Genomic DNA, 14,844 nt, shown 5'->3' with positions numbered 1-14,844 from the left:
CATTCCCTTCGTATTATCGAATCGATCCCTTTGCGTCTCCCTCCCCTCTTATTCTTTCTCTCGGCTGTTATTCGCACTCGAGGTAAGGCTCGAACGCGCCATCCAATTCTGGAGAACCGGATCATTCTTGGATAGAGGGATTATAAGACGGGGCGCGAAAATCGAGCGAATTATGTGCAAATTTAGACATTATGTTCGTGGATGGTATTGACGATACATACCGAAAATAAAGTACGCGGCCAAGTTACGAGGTAGAGCGCAAACAGAGCGGCAGACTTACGGCACCGATCGCAATTTGAGCAAATAAACGGGGCGTATTTGCATTTCCATGAACAGAATCACGCGGCTGGTACGAAAGAAGAAAAACAGGCGCCTCGTGCCGCTCTTTAGAAAATCAGCGAATCGTAACCGGCGTAACTTCGCCTGCGGTGCAAATCGTGTAGCCGACTCGCCATTACGAGCCCGCGATTACGAGGGTTTCAAATTAATTCGCATTGTAATCGCGCTGTAAGCACTACAAGAATTAACTTTTTTTTACGCGCTTTAGTCGGATGGTGAACCAGACTGTGAAAGATTAATTACATTAATATATTTCGCGTATATGCATGTAAATAAACTCAATTAGATTTTAACTTTGAGTAATAGTGCGCTGTTAAATTTTTAGAATTAATTTTAAATAAGATATCTAAATGATAAAAATCTTATATAAATTATTTTGTAAAATATATATAGCTATATAATTTTCTCTAAAATTGAAACACAATTTAAAATAACAAAAAATGTAACCGACAAATCATTGACTATAAACTTTTCAGAGTTCATAATTTTTGTCAATTACATGAAATATTATCTCTTGTAAAATTCCTCCATTATCTTTCAACTTATACATATAAGTATGTATTTAAAAGAGTGAATACATTTGCAACTTTAATGCATACCATACGTGCCAATGTCGCGTAAAATAAATGCGCTATACGTGCGACCAATCATGTGGAGAATGTCTTGTGCCTTTGCCAGTTATCCATACATCATATTTGCCAGCGAAAAAAAAGGATAAAAGTATATAATAAATATATGTAATATAATAAATATTAATATTAAATATATTATATATATATATATATTTATTTATTTATTTGTGTGTGTTTATCTGCGTTAGAAATTCCTAAAGCTGGCGCAGTCCTGATGTAACACATTTCGCGAGTTAAACGTACGAGTACGGTCGCACGAATATACGCGGCCACGCGCAGTACGCTACATTTCCATAATTACGGTAGCAAGGCACACGATTCTGAGACGCGCACAATCGTAAACCCGGGAGGGTGTCGTAAAAGACGCGTGTTTATGGTCGCATTTCGTTCCGCTTCCTGTCGCCGACTGCGTTTTATCGGCAGTTATCGACAATGCGTTATTAGGCCCGTGCTGGGAGATTTCTCGTTCTATACCCGAGCTAGCGAGCTAGGAACGTCCGCTCGATTAATCCGCGATCGGAGGGTAGTCTTTTATTGTCGGTGTGACAACGACTTTCTCCGATAGAGGATCGATTTGGTCACTGTTATCGTACTCGATGCTGCGTTTGACCTTGAGACGCACATCAGAAACAATTCGCTTCTAGGGTCTCCAACAGAAGAAGTAGCTTCTCGATCGTTAATTTTTTTTTAACTTTTTAACGATCTCCTGACAGTTCAACATCTTGATCAAGCATACGTTATCTTTTCTATTCGGATAAACTAAAGAAGTTGATCTCTCAAAGGTTTGATATAAAGAATGCCATATTGCTACATTCTTTATATTAAATCGACGTGATTAGATGTGCGGGTCTATCCGGATACGTCTAGAAGCGAATTCTAACGAAATAGAAGAGAGCGGAATTTTCAATGCACCGTGCTTTAACACAGTGCTGTTTGCTCGCTTTGTCTGACAATCTTCAGCCACGTGACTGAAAAGACGCGCCGAGAGCGCATATGTTTCTAAAAATTCGAACGACGTTGTGACGAGGATTCGTTATGTGGTTATGTCGTATTACGTATGCATATGCGTTCAATGTGCATCTGTGCACTGTGCACCAGTCGGGAATGACGATCAGGTGACGGTTTCGTTTTCGTTCGCAGAATTTCCAAGGAATTTCGTTCTATTGATTCTGGTATAGAATCATTTTGTGCTACTGCTGCTGCTGCTACTGCTGCTCATCAATTATTTACGAGACGAAAAATAGAATATAACCGCGCTCGTCCAAGTGTAGGTGACCGTGTTAATAGGTCGTTATCGATAAAGCCGACGCGAGGTGCGAGTTAAAGTCCGCTAAAAGTCGCTCGTTGGTTTCTTCCGGACGAGAGACGACTCGTTGATGACGGCTCTCTCTTTCGAGGAGCAATTTCATAGAAATGAGTACCGCGTTTAATTTATGCTCTCTTACGGAAGAGAAGGAGGAAACGATTTACGGACGCGTTAGAGATGTACGTGTGTGCTTAAAAAATGTCTTAGGGAAAATTATACGCTTTTTATACGAGTAGATACTTGAAATAACGGCAGGATTGCATCGTGGGGTATTTTCACCCCGAGAGTGTGCACTGGACGTTCTAAAGGCCTTATTAATAAATGGGTCCAATTTTTGAATGCTAATATACAGGGTGATTTATACTGTATTTTTCCGAATATTTTTTAATTTTTTCCTAGATCACTGGATAGGGTGAGGGTGGACCAATAATATGGCCACCATAATTTTAAATTAGATATTTATTTTTGAGATTATTCAAAATCTATTATATGTGTTATACACCAATCAATAATGTTCACGACCTGCACGAAATGAATTCGAAACAATTCAAACGACGCCTGGTATTTTCCTAGAAACGTGGAACTCAATATTAAGGCGTGCCGTAACGTATGTTAAAACACAAGGCGGACGCTTCGAGAGCACATTTCGAGCCCCTTTAATCTTCCATAACTTAGAAACTATGGTATGTACGATCCATGTTCAAATAACATTATTTTACATTGTTTTATTTTTTGTGTACATTCACTTCCTGAAATAGCACCGCGCATTTATGAATTACTCTGCATACAGAGAGGAAATAAGTAACGATGTGACATCCAGTGACTCCGACTGTTTATTTTGTGTGACAAAAATAAAAGTCACAGCTATTTCAAATATTTTAAACCAACTATGAATTACATCTCACGCTTGTCTCGATTATGCGAATATTTAAATACGACGTATTCTCGCGTCACTCAAGAACACCTTTAAGATGTACATCTAGTGAGTGTTTATGACATACATAAATATATTATGATGTACACATAAAGTATTTATGATTGATATTTGCATGCGTGTGTTCTCATTCGTTTTGACATGGAGAGCGACAGCGTTCTCGGGATTCTGGATTAAACGACACGATAAATCGAATTACTCGCGTTCGGAGAGAGCATCCGTGTGACACGTAAATAAAATCGTACACACTGACGGAATTTTGCAGATTGGTGGAAAGTGAACAAAGTTTGCTCGATCGAAAAAATTATAACATTTTACTTCTACACAATTTTATCCTCTTCTCCTATTTAGCTCTGCTTTATTATAGCGCTTATTTATTCTTTCGTAATACGGTTTATTATTTAAGGTTTATTATAAGTAAGTCATATTTAATATAAATCAAATTTTCAGGTAGAACATTTTCTGGAAAAAAATTATATATAAGGAATTGTATTTTCTTATTTGATATATTCACTAATATAATATGACTTTGACTAATACTCTTTCTCTTTGAGGAACTTGAGATATCATCTTATATTTTCATAAATATGACAAGAATCTTTTGCTGGCTGATCATTACGAAAGAGATTCTTGTTTTTGCAAATCGCTTTCGTTCTTGAGCAAGGCTCTCGACATAAGTAAATCGGTTGCCACAACATTAATTCTGTAATGGAAGTGTTCATTAATTATGCTTTGGGTCATAGTAAAGAGAAACAGAGGACAAGAGGGAGAGAGAGAGAGAGAGAGAGAGAGAGAGAGAGAGAGAGAGAGAGACCCGCGATTGTTTTAATGGGGTACTCGAAGCGGGCCTGTTTTTCCGAGGTGGTTGCAAAGTGACGAGTGTTCTTCTCGACATGCTCCTCGCGTCTCGGAGTCTCGAGTTACAAATTGTTCTAATAAAGTGGCGATACAAAACTGCACCGTCGTTAATCAAGGCCCGCTTTCTCCTCTGGTATTGCCATCGGCAAAATGTTCTTCGGCTCCGGTGAACGGCCGCAACGCGCGACTAGATTTAAGGTTCTTCGTCGACGAGCCGGTAAATCACGGTTCACTGGAAATCCACTCGGCATAAATTTCGTTGGTTTTGCGCGGAGCGATACACGCGACACAATGTAGCGAAGATCAATTATCGCATTTTTGCATTTTCCTCCCCCCTCCCTCTCAATCTACCGCTTTTAATCACCTAGTCGTCGTATTGATTAATCAAGTATTGATCAAGTATTGGCGCGCGGAATATAACCATTAGTTTTCGTGAAATCTTTGTAAAATTAAGATATACCTGGGAAAACAAGTCCATATTTAATCCCTTGCATATTTTATCTTTGTTTATATATATAGGAAAAATAATAAAAAGAATAATTGGGGAAGATAATTGAAAAAATAATTTTTGCTAATTGGGGTTTTTTTAGAAAAAGTAAAATTTATAGAAATGAGAAAAGAATATTCATATATAATTATATATAGAATATTTTGTATAATTTAATCGTAATGTTTTTTACTTTCTCTCAAAAAACAATATAAGTATATAAAAGAAAGAGAACATAAACATATTTTTCTATGTATAATTTTATATATTTATGTGTATGATTATGTACAAACTTTTTTTTCAAGTAATATTTCAAGTATCGTTGATGCTTTTTCTCTACGCGCAGCCACTAAACTCTCCATTTTTCTATCCGAGATTATATCATAAAACACTGTACCGAGTCTGGTTTGGTCGGCAAACCACAAAGGGCGGAGGCATTTCGCGAATGTTGTCGAAGCGCGGTGTTCTAGATAGTCGTAGTATCATATATATATGCACACAGAAATGCGGTAAACTGGTGTATCGAGTACGAGACGGTCGTGTATGTATGTGTGGCACAGGGTGAACGCCCCGAAGTGACCGCCTCCCGCACCCTCCAGGACTCGCTCACCCCGAGCTTGGAAAGTAGAACTCGATGGCCCGCTGGCTTCCGATATTCCGACGATTCTTTCTTTCGCGCCCGACCCTCCTCAGACAGAGTTCTCGCGCCCTTTTCCCCTTTTTCTCTCGCGCGACGCACCCCTATTAAGTTTTTATTGTTCATCGGCGTCACTCAAAGAAAATCACGTATGATACTCTCTCGTTCTCGAATTCTTTATTCCTGTACGTCGAATGCTTAAGAAGCCATCCGCGGTCGTGGAAACACTAAAAATAGTTTACTTCAATTATGGATTTGTGTAAGGGAAAACGAGGTTACTTCAATTATATATGTATAAGGCGAAGTAAGAAAACGGAGACAGGCGATTGATTACCGAACTTTAACAGCACGAAAAAATAGGTTACCTCAATCTTGAATTTGCAAGTACACTAAAGAAAAGTTCATAATTTTTAAATTATTAAATATAATATATATAAGGAAAAATTATAAATCCAAAAATACTAATATCTATCCATAAATAAATCTTGTAGTATAAATATAAATCTTAAAAGATAACATATTGTAATAAAATGCAACATTTTTATTTTTAATTAATATAGAGATAATTATCAATAAAAATTTTATCGTAACTTAAATTTCAATTAAATTTTTTAAAATTAAATAAGCAATATAATTCATTTCCATGATATCGAATTAAGACTAATAATGATAATCTTAAAATTCTTTGGCTAAATTAAATAATAGATAATAAATTAAAAGATTTCAAAATAATTATATATTTTAAATTAAATTCTTCAATAATAAATATATGCCAACACATCAATTTTTTTATCATTTGAAAGAGAAAAGCTTGTATAATATTAATAGACAATTATATATTAATGTTTTTGGCAATACACATGTTTTATATAACTAATTATCTGAAAGACGCATTATTTCAAAAACAGCAAATGCAATAAACATCATTTTATCCATCTGCGATCGAAAATAGACCGACAATCATAGTAATCAGTTTATCCACCGAGAGTTTTTACGTTTCGACATATTTACAGTATTTGCGGAAGAAATATAGTTCGATGCGGCAAAATTACTTTACTGATAATTCGATTGATATCGGATGTTGCTGTAAAACACGTTATCGATTAAAGCATAGTTTTTCGAAAGTTTGCTTGCTTATTTACCGGACATTTTTCCGCTGTTTGCAGACCTCGTAGGTGCTGTGCGCGATTGTCTGCTTCTCTTGTCTATGATGTAACCGGTAGCTATACTTGTCGATAGAGCACACGGAAAGTTTTATATATACAGGTCTATTATGTCGAGTACTTATATTTGCATTTGCGTACATACTGTTGAGAGAATAAAATTAGCTCGACATAAGTCGTACTATTAATAAGTCGAGTGAGGCTATAAAGTTGAATCGCGAGAAAGATTTATATTCGATGTGTACAAAACTGTTATTATTCCCATCTTTTATCGGCACGTCTATTTTTAAACGATCCGAAATCAGTTTTTACTACATATAAATCTAATATAGTTAATAAATCAAGCAAAAAATTGGGTTGAGATATTTATTGTATAAACATCTTATCGACATTTTCATTATATCGACTCGTTTGTTTTCTCCAAACGAGTTAAAATTAATTTTCCACCAACAATGCTGTTTAATAAATCGAGACTCGTGTAAGACAAGATATTGAGTCGAGATAAAGGAGAGAAGCGCATGAAATGTAATTATCATTCTTATTCGATTCCTCCGTTTGTTAAACGACTTTTGTTAATCAATAACGAGTGAATATATTTAATATATTTAAACGTTTGTTAATTTGACGTTTACGTACACACACACACATTTGTTCAACAGTCATTGTATTACGTCAGAACGGAGACAAAAGTTGATTTATAAATTGGTTTTTTCCTGTATTTTTCTCTCTCACGCGCAAAGAGAGTAAGAACTGATCGCGACCTTAGTGCAATTTCCGGTCGAATGAATGTAGCTTGATAAGAAGGGAAAAATAATGTCGCGATGTGTTTCCTCAGCTGGGATACGTAGATCTTCGCGGTATACACAATTGGTATCGTCTTATAATTGAATGTGCGAGCGAATGTCGCCATCGGGACGCGGTATAATTACAGTCGCGCTATTAAGCGGACAATGCGCGATGTTACGTTGACATAAAACACATTTGAAGCTAATACGACGCGATCATATGATTCGACATACGTTCTCGATAGAGTCGGGAAAATATCATAGATGAAAAATTCTCAAGTCGATTTTATTGAATTTTAAGTGCAATATAAATTCCGCCTTTATTTCATATGTCAACAATATACTTTCTCGTTATCTCGGTTGCTTGCTGTCAAATTTTTAAATCTTGTAAAATATAAATGCGGAATATCGAAAATCTCGATCTTAATTTTAAAAGACAGATTTTTCAAACAATTTAAAATTGATTTGAAATGTTGAAATATTAATATAGCTTTGCATATATTGCATCAAATATTTATGCATTCATATACATCGACAAAAAAATTTAAGCACCCAGAAAAATACATCTGTTAACAATAAAATTATGGCAGTAACGACAATCATGCAATGGTTGTTATTCTTGACGTGCATGATCATTCAAGCACATGATCATTCAGCTGATCATTCATGAAATTGTCTGCACATCTCTCTGTGACGTAATTGTATAAAAATTTTGTTATTATTGAATATGTTTTTCTGGGTGCTTATATAAATTTTTTGTCGATCAGTGTAGATGAGATTACAAACAACTTTTTACAACATGAGATTTAGGCCAATTTATATTTAATTTATATTCAGTTTTTAATAAATATTAAATATGTTTTTTATACATTTTTTAACTTTTACATAGTTTTAAATTCAAAATTTGATTATCAAAACTAAATAATAAAAAAAATATATTGTGAGCAAAAATATTCAATTAAATTTTGTAAGAAAAATCATTTACGTCCCCTATGCGGGACGTCCGATTGAATCCTTTTCGTAAGAGGAATTCGAATTCAGCGGAGAATCTGACTTTAAAATTAAGACTAGAAACTCCTTGAGAGATTCTGTATATCATTCTGGAACGCTTTATACACGTCGAGTTATATAAATGGAGCCGATAATTTCATGTGTACACGACAGTGCGAAATAGATCACACGATCATCTTGACTGTATATGTAAATTATTTGTATAACTTGCAGATTTACAAACCACAATGTATGCAAACTCGCAAGTTCGCACTTTGATGTTTAAAAATTGGAAAGAAGCCGATCTCGGTATCTCGTGCCAAGATTTATACGTATAAAGCGAGACGAAAGCGAGCTTTATCCGCTTCTAGAAAACTCATTTGTTAATTCTCCACTGCTAAGACTATAGCGCGGTATAAAATATAGTGGAGCTTCATAATCCTCTCTCTAATTTTATGTCGAGTGTCCAAAAATCCGAGAAAAAGCAAGACTTAAGAAGGAGGATCTCCTGCAAGAAGGATCTTCCGTTCTTTTCCACAGACGATATGTATGTACATACATAGATCCCTTGAATTACGGCCGGTCCGATCGGACGCGTGTGTTTTGTCCATCTTTTGAATTTATCTTGCGTATATGCCCGCCGCGCTTCGTAGAATTTCAAAAGCGCAGCACACCGATAACCTGACCCAAACCGAGATCCGTATAACCTGTATTCGTGTCAAGGCAAGAGAGGGGCCAACACTCTCGCCTGGCCTACATCGGCCGATCAAACTCCAACTCACCCCCCGACTTCGACCCCGTTAGCGGCTCATCGTTCTACCCTCTCCGACGTTCCGTACGCGTTTATTCTTCTCTACTTTGCGTATCGTACGCCACGGTGCATCCAATGAATATCATTTTCGGCTTTCCTCGAAAGATCACGAAAGTTTCCCAAAGTAAACGCGACCTCGTCTATTAGTGACAATGGGGTTGATTGATGAGAATTGCTTCGCCAATTGGCGCGATCGATCGAGGTTACCTCTGTCATTTTTTAACGATTCAACCAGAAAATGTTTCTTTTAATTACAAGAAAGAATAATCATTTCTCAAGTTTTTTTATACTGAGAAAATAATTCCGACCTCTAAATCATATTGCGTTACAATTTCGAAAAGTGCAAAAAAATGATTTTAATATATTTTATTTTTATTAAAAATTGACTATGTTGTTAATTAATAAATTAATTTTTACAAACATTTTCTGTTAATGTTTAACTTTATTTAAAAAAAAATTTGTTAAACATTAAACATTAAACGCAATTAAACATAAAATTATTTGAAAAAGTTTATGTATATTATGTCTGTACGTTAAAATAGTACATAGTCTTAATCAATACTTTAATTTTGTGAAAAATCAAATCATTGAGTGAGCATAAAGAAACTTAGAAGAAATAATTGTTCTCTCTTTTTCTTGGGATTTTTTTTGTGACCACGTAATATCTCTTTGAATCTGATGACGACACAAAAAAATGCTATCTTGTTCAATTTCAAGCTTCATTATAACGTGACTCGAGAAATGTAAGCGACCGCGTGCGTTGAAAATGAGTCACGCAGTGAGATCGTGCATGCGCACACGTGATATCGCTACGATAAGGAAGAGTTAGCGATGCTTTTTGTCGTACAAAGGATTTTCTGCGTGTACACACACCGCAATGGAAAAGTATATACGCGTGCGTATATCTATCAGGGTGGTATGTTTTGCGCCGGCAGACCTGCATCTGGGTGTGTTGGCACCGTGTGTCTACAGGTGAACTAACTAGGTCGGCGTCCTAGTTGACGTGGGGTTGGAAGGGGTGGCCGTGGAAGAGAAAGAGAGGTGATCGCCGGGCCGGCCGCGAGTTTACCTGAGGGTGATTAGCCGGCGGCGTACCTCCCTTTTGTTCTCGTCCATCAAGTCCACAAGTGGCGATATTCCAAGTAATTTCTCTCTCTCTTTTACTTTGTCTCGGACAAATTGTCCACGGTTTTCCTGAAAATGTCATTCTCAAACGTCATCTCGGATTATCACGGCTAGATTATCTCTCGATAATATATATTTCGGTCAAACGTTTATTTAGAGAGAACCGGATTTTTTAATTATATTTTTGGAGGATTTGTATTCTCTTCTCATTCCCGGGTTCCTTGAACTTTTGCGATGGAAAACCGCGGACGATCGAACAGGTGACTCGTCGCGAGTGAACCTGGTCAGATACAGAGACATGGCCCAGTTTAGACTTGGTCCGTTCAAGGTCGTGCCACGCGAAAAGATAATTAAGTATTTGGGTCACAGACGAGCGGATATCTGCACGGTTTGTGGTCTCGATAGTACAGACAGGTACAGGTACAGAGGCATACAGTAGCCTATTAATTTTTATTGTCTAATGTATCGCGCCGCGCTCGAAGGTTTTTGCCAACATCGCAAAAACGTTACTGCTTTTTATCGTCGTTAGCGCTTTTTTGTATTAGACACTGAATATATGTATGTACAATATTTATAATCATCGTTACGATAATAAATGTACTTGTATTGTAGTAGCGTGAAAGAATTCACAGTCACTCTTTTTAAGGAATAATACACATTTAGATCCATGAAATACGCGCGATTTGCACGGCTCGTCGCGACAGTCAGCTGACTGTCAGATGTATCGTGCGGCCCGTATTACGGCCAAGTGCTCTAATAACATTGAAGAGAGCGAATCTCTCGTAAAAGGGCTAAACGTTTCAGAGACTGTAATAACTTCCTATCTTCATTTAAAAATTGTTCCATTGAAGGGGATAGAGTTTTACGGAAAGAGAGCCAGTACAATAAGATATATATCGTTACGATGGACGTAGCCGATGTCTTCCGCGCGATAGTCAGTCTCTCTCTCTTTCTTTCTTGATAGTCGACTTTGGAGTTTCAGATCGAGATCTCGAGTCGCAATTTCGCGCACGGTATTCCGTCGTGTTTTATGGTCGTAAGCCGCAAACCGTCCCGCTTCGTCATGTCGCGTCGGGCGCGCTCCGCCTTCTTCCTCCGTATATTTCGGATGAAAGCACTAACTCACGTTCTACAAGAGAACCGAAGACGTACGCGAAGACGCATCCGGGCGTGACTTTGTCGCGTGACTTTCGCTCAAGATGTCAGTCTTAAGCTTCGTTCGAAGGCCGCTATTTCGACGACTGCAACTTGCGCGATACCGACTTTGCGGCAGCTATTATCTGGAAATTCGTCGCGAGAGAGACGCGCGCGTGGATTTGTTGTTTGCCAAGGACGAACATAAATCACGTCGGTACTGTAATCGCGATAGCGGCGCCGGTGGACTTCTCGATTGGGAAAAGATTTCGGGAAAGATTTTACGGTTGTAACATGCCGCGCAAGTAATGTAAATCGGTCAGTTTTTCTTACCACTGAAACTTACTACACAGACAATAAATTATTTAATTATATTTCGAGACCTTGATCGCAAAAGGCAATTTTTATTTTCAACGATATTCAAAAATTATTGGTCTCTTAACAATTGAAAAAATGGATTCTCGAAAGTTTTAAAGTGACCTCTTTCTCTCTCTTTCTCTGAAAAACTTATGATTAAAAAAAATACATTTATTATTCTTCAACACTTTATTGGCGCGACAGAGACGTAAGGAACGATTAGTAATATTATTAAAGCAATTGGTTTATCTTCATGTATCTTGAGTATTGATGTCACGAACAGAGACATACACGGTATGATAGATCCACCCGTGTATTGTCATCGAGATTATAGCCGGCCGCTATAATCTTGATGAACTGCTTCAGTTACATAATAGACTATGTATTCGATCAAGGATAAAGGCCGACGCCGGCTTCATCATCGAGGGCTGACTTTACCGATGGACATTCTTTCGTGCCTAATAGCCGGGATAGGATCTTTTAGCACCGATATCGCGCGATAGGGATCGAGACGGTGTTCTGTCTTCGCGCATCTCCCTCGGGACTCTTTTTTTCTGACCTCGGGGCGGCGTGTTTGAAGCCACTTTGAAGCCTCGAAGAGGGTAGAGGCCAGTGGGACACACCGCCAGCGCACACCTGTACAGCGCCGGTATTCGGGTCATGCATCTCGGCCACTTGTACTAGGTCACTACCTCCCTCATTCGTTTCGCAGCATACCTATCCTTCTTCCCCCTATTCCCCTCACCCCGAGCGAAATTCTGACTCGACATATGCAGACGAAGTGATTTGAGAAACTGTGGGTCTGAAAGAGAAATTCTTATTAATTAATTGAAAAGAAAATCGCACTCGTGACACGCCTCTATGTAGTTTAACCATATTATAGCTGCAATCGACTCTGAATTACGGAATAATGAACGTGTAGGAATTGATGACCCGGCGATAAACCGGGGTAAGTGATACGGTGTTGTAATCGGGGATGCGTGCACCCAGCGAAGGCCAAATCGAAGTTGGTTCACAGCATGCGAGAGAGATGAAAGCGCGACGACTAACGTTAAGGTTGCACATCAAATATATAGTCGGTATCAGAATTTTCATAATTTTCTGACATTAAGAACTTATTTATTCAAAATTTTAATATTAAAATTTAATCAAGATGTTCTTTGTATTAGAATTGAAGAAGGTATACGATAAAATGTATCCAACTTTCACTGAAAACACTAGGTTACAAGAATCCGTACGAGAGGAAGAGAGGAAAGGAAGACCAAAGGATGCATAAAATCAGTGTAACAGATTGTAAACAATGTATTCTATGGTCCGATCCACGTTCATACAATATCGAATCTGCTCTCGCAGCGATTTCCCGTCAATCACGCGTGAATGCAACATTTTTTATTCAACGTCGCGAGCCGCGGACGGCCACTTCGTCGTTCACATCACACCAGAAAAATATCGAGAAACTCGGGTGGTGGAAAACTCGATTAACCCGGCTGAGCGATGCTACCGTTTTCCTATAGCACCTGACATCGGCGGGCGGGATGAAGGGATAGCGTCGCGGTGCCGCGCCAGCAGGAGACCTTGAAGGTATTCGAAACCGGGGCAGTGTCCCGAGGAGAGGTCTCACGCAGTCGCAGTACGCGACGAACGGGGCTATACAATACCGGGCTGTCCTACATAAAGGCTACCGCACCACCGAACCCCGCGCGCTCGCGTATCTAGATCGGAGCCCTACGTTCGGATCCACCACCGAGAGAGCGCGAGCCTTCGTTCGTTATTTATGCATTTTTCCATAGATATATCGTCCCTTGCCGTGTCGTTATTAATACCAACTTACTTTCGTCATTTTAAACGACTACAAACTTTTGAGTAGCTAAAATTGAATGCAACTATAAGAAGATCATGAAGCAATCTCTTTTTCTTCCTTTTTCTTTTTCCGAGTAGGACATAGCGAGAAAAAAATACTTTTGACGCGTTGAAAAGGAGAACTTTCTAATTAGCCTTTTTTAATTACTGATTTTTTCTGTCAAAATCTGTTTAACTGCCGACTATTTTCATCGACATGACATGTAAATTTAGAAATAATACGTTCTCGTCTACATCAATAAATCCTCGACAAGCGATTTCTCAAACTTCCGAGAATGCTCTTTCCGATATATTATGATAGAATTCGTCAGCTGCATATAATGGAGATAGATATCTGAATCGGACCATGTTAAAGTCTGATCATGTCCATTCGTTTCCTTCTTCCTTTTTTCGTTTTTGAGTTTGTACTTCTCGTTGTTATTTCTATGAGAGTATCGGAGATTGCAAAATGCTTCAACAATTTAATATCAGGCAATATGAGCTTTATATGATATAAAGATTTTCTATATCGCGTCACTTTATGAAAACTCATTGTAAATATCGCAATATTTGACTCTCTAAAAAATATTCAAGAACTCTAATGGTTCTTGAATAATTGGTAATTAAAATATCTTCTTTGCGACGTATTAAAAATATCTTTTTTGTGTTCTATAAATAGTATTATCCATTATTATGATACTTTATACGACATGTAGTATGATTCACTCAACACCTGTACGCCTAGCAATCCGATAAGCACTTTGCAACTCCGGATAACAACTCCACGGCGCATATTTCTTGAGAGAAAATTTCTTGGAGCATATATAATAAGCTAGAAAAACGATGGCTTTAAAGAGATACTGCATCAAATAAACTCACGACAAAAGCGCAACCCGAATTTTGTTATATCCTGTTTAGAAAGGATTTTTTCTCAACTATATAAACTATAAAAATGTATAAATGATATACAAAATTATTTTCTTTACAATTTATTTAAAGTAAATACTTTTTTTTTATAATAAAATATAACTTGAAACTCAGGCAGACATTTGAATTTTCATTCACAACATATTTGCAATTTATGTGCTTATTCGCTTTAACTCTTTCTCTCCTTTTTGGCTTTGCTTTTCTTTTTTTCTTTATTTTTTACAATAACTTGTTTAATAAACTTTGGAAATGATGAATTTGGTGTTTATGGAAAAATGCAATACAAGTACAAATAAAATACATTAAGTGTAATATACATTACATCTTATTGCGATACGATATACCTAATAATGATCAAGCCATATAATATTGTATTCCTATGTGGATATGTTCCACTTTAAGAGATTTCCAAGATCTGAAAACAATCGCAAGCGAATCGTCACATGCGAATGACTTCGTGTAACCATATTAACAAACAATTTTGCTCATTAGAATCCAGTGTGAGAATGATAGATTTACA

The 14,844-nt window shown here is 37.4% G+C and overlaps 1 protein-coding gene across 1 annotated transcript in view; it reads left to right on the top strand.

Annotated features, from left to right (window-relative positions):
* Sifr (SIFamide receptor) overlaps positions 1-14,844 on the top strand; it is a 42,722-nt gene that overhangs the window by 1,651 nt on the left and 26,227 nt on the right. The gene's annotated exons all lie outside the window — the stretch shown is intronic.

The sequence above is a fragment of the Prenolepis imparis genome, unplaced genomic scaffold (genome assembly GCF_030444845.1).
Source record: "Prenolepis imparis isolate NDT839.2.m4 unplaced genomic scaffold, iyPreImpa1.0 SCAF_12, whole genome shotgun sequence".
Lineage (NCBI taxonomy): Eukaryota > Metazoa > Arthropoda > Insecta > Hymenoptera > Formicidae > Prenolepis > Prenolepis imparis.
This window is presented reverse-complemented; position numbering and strand designations above follow the sequence as displayed.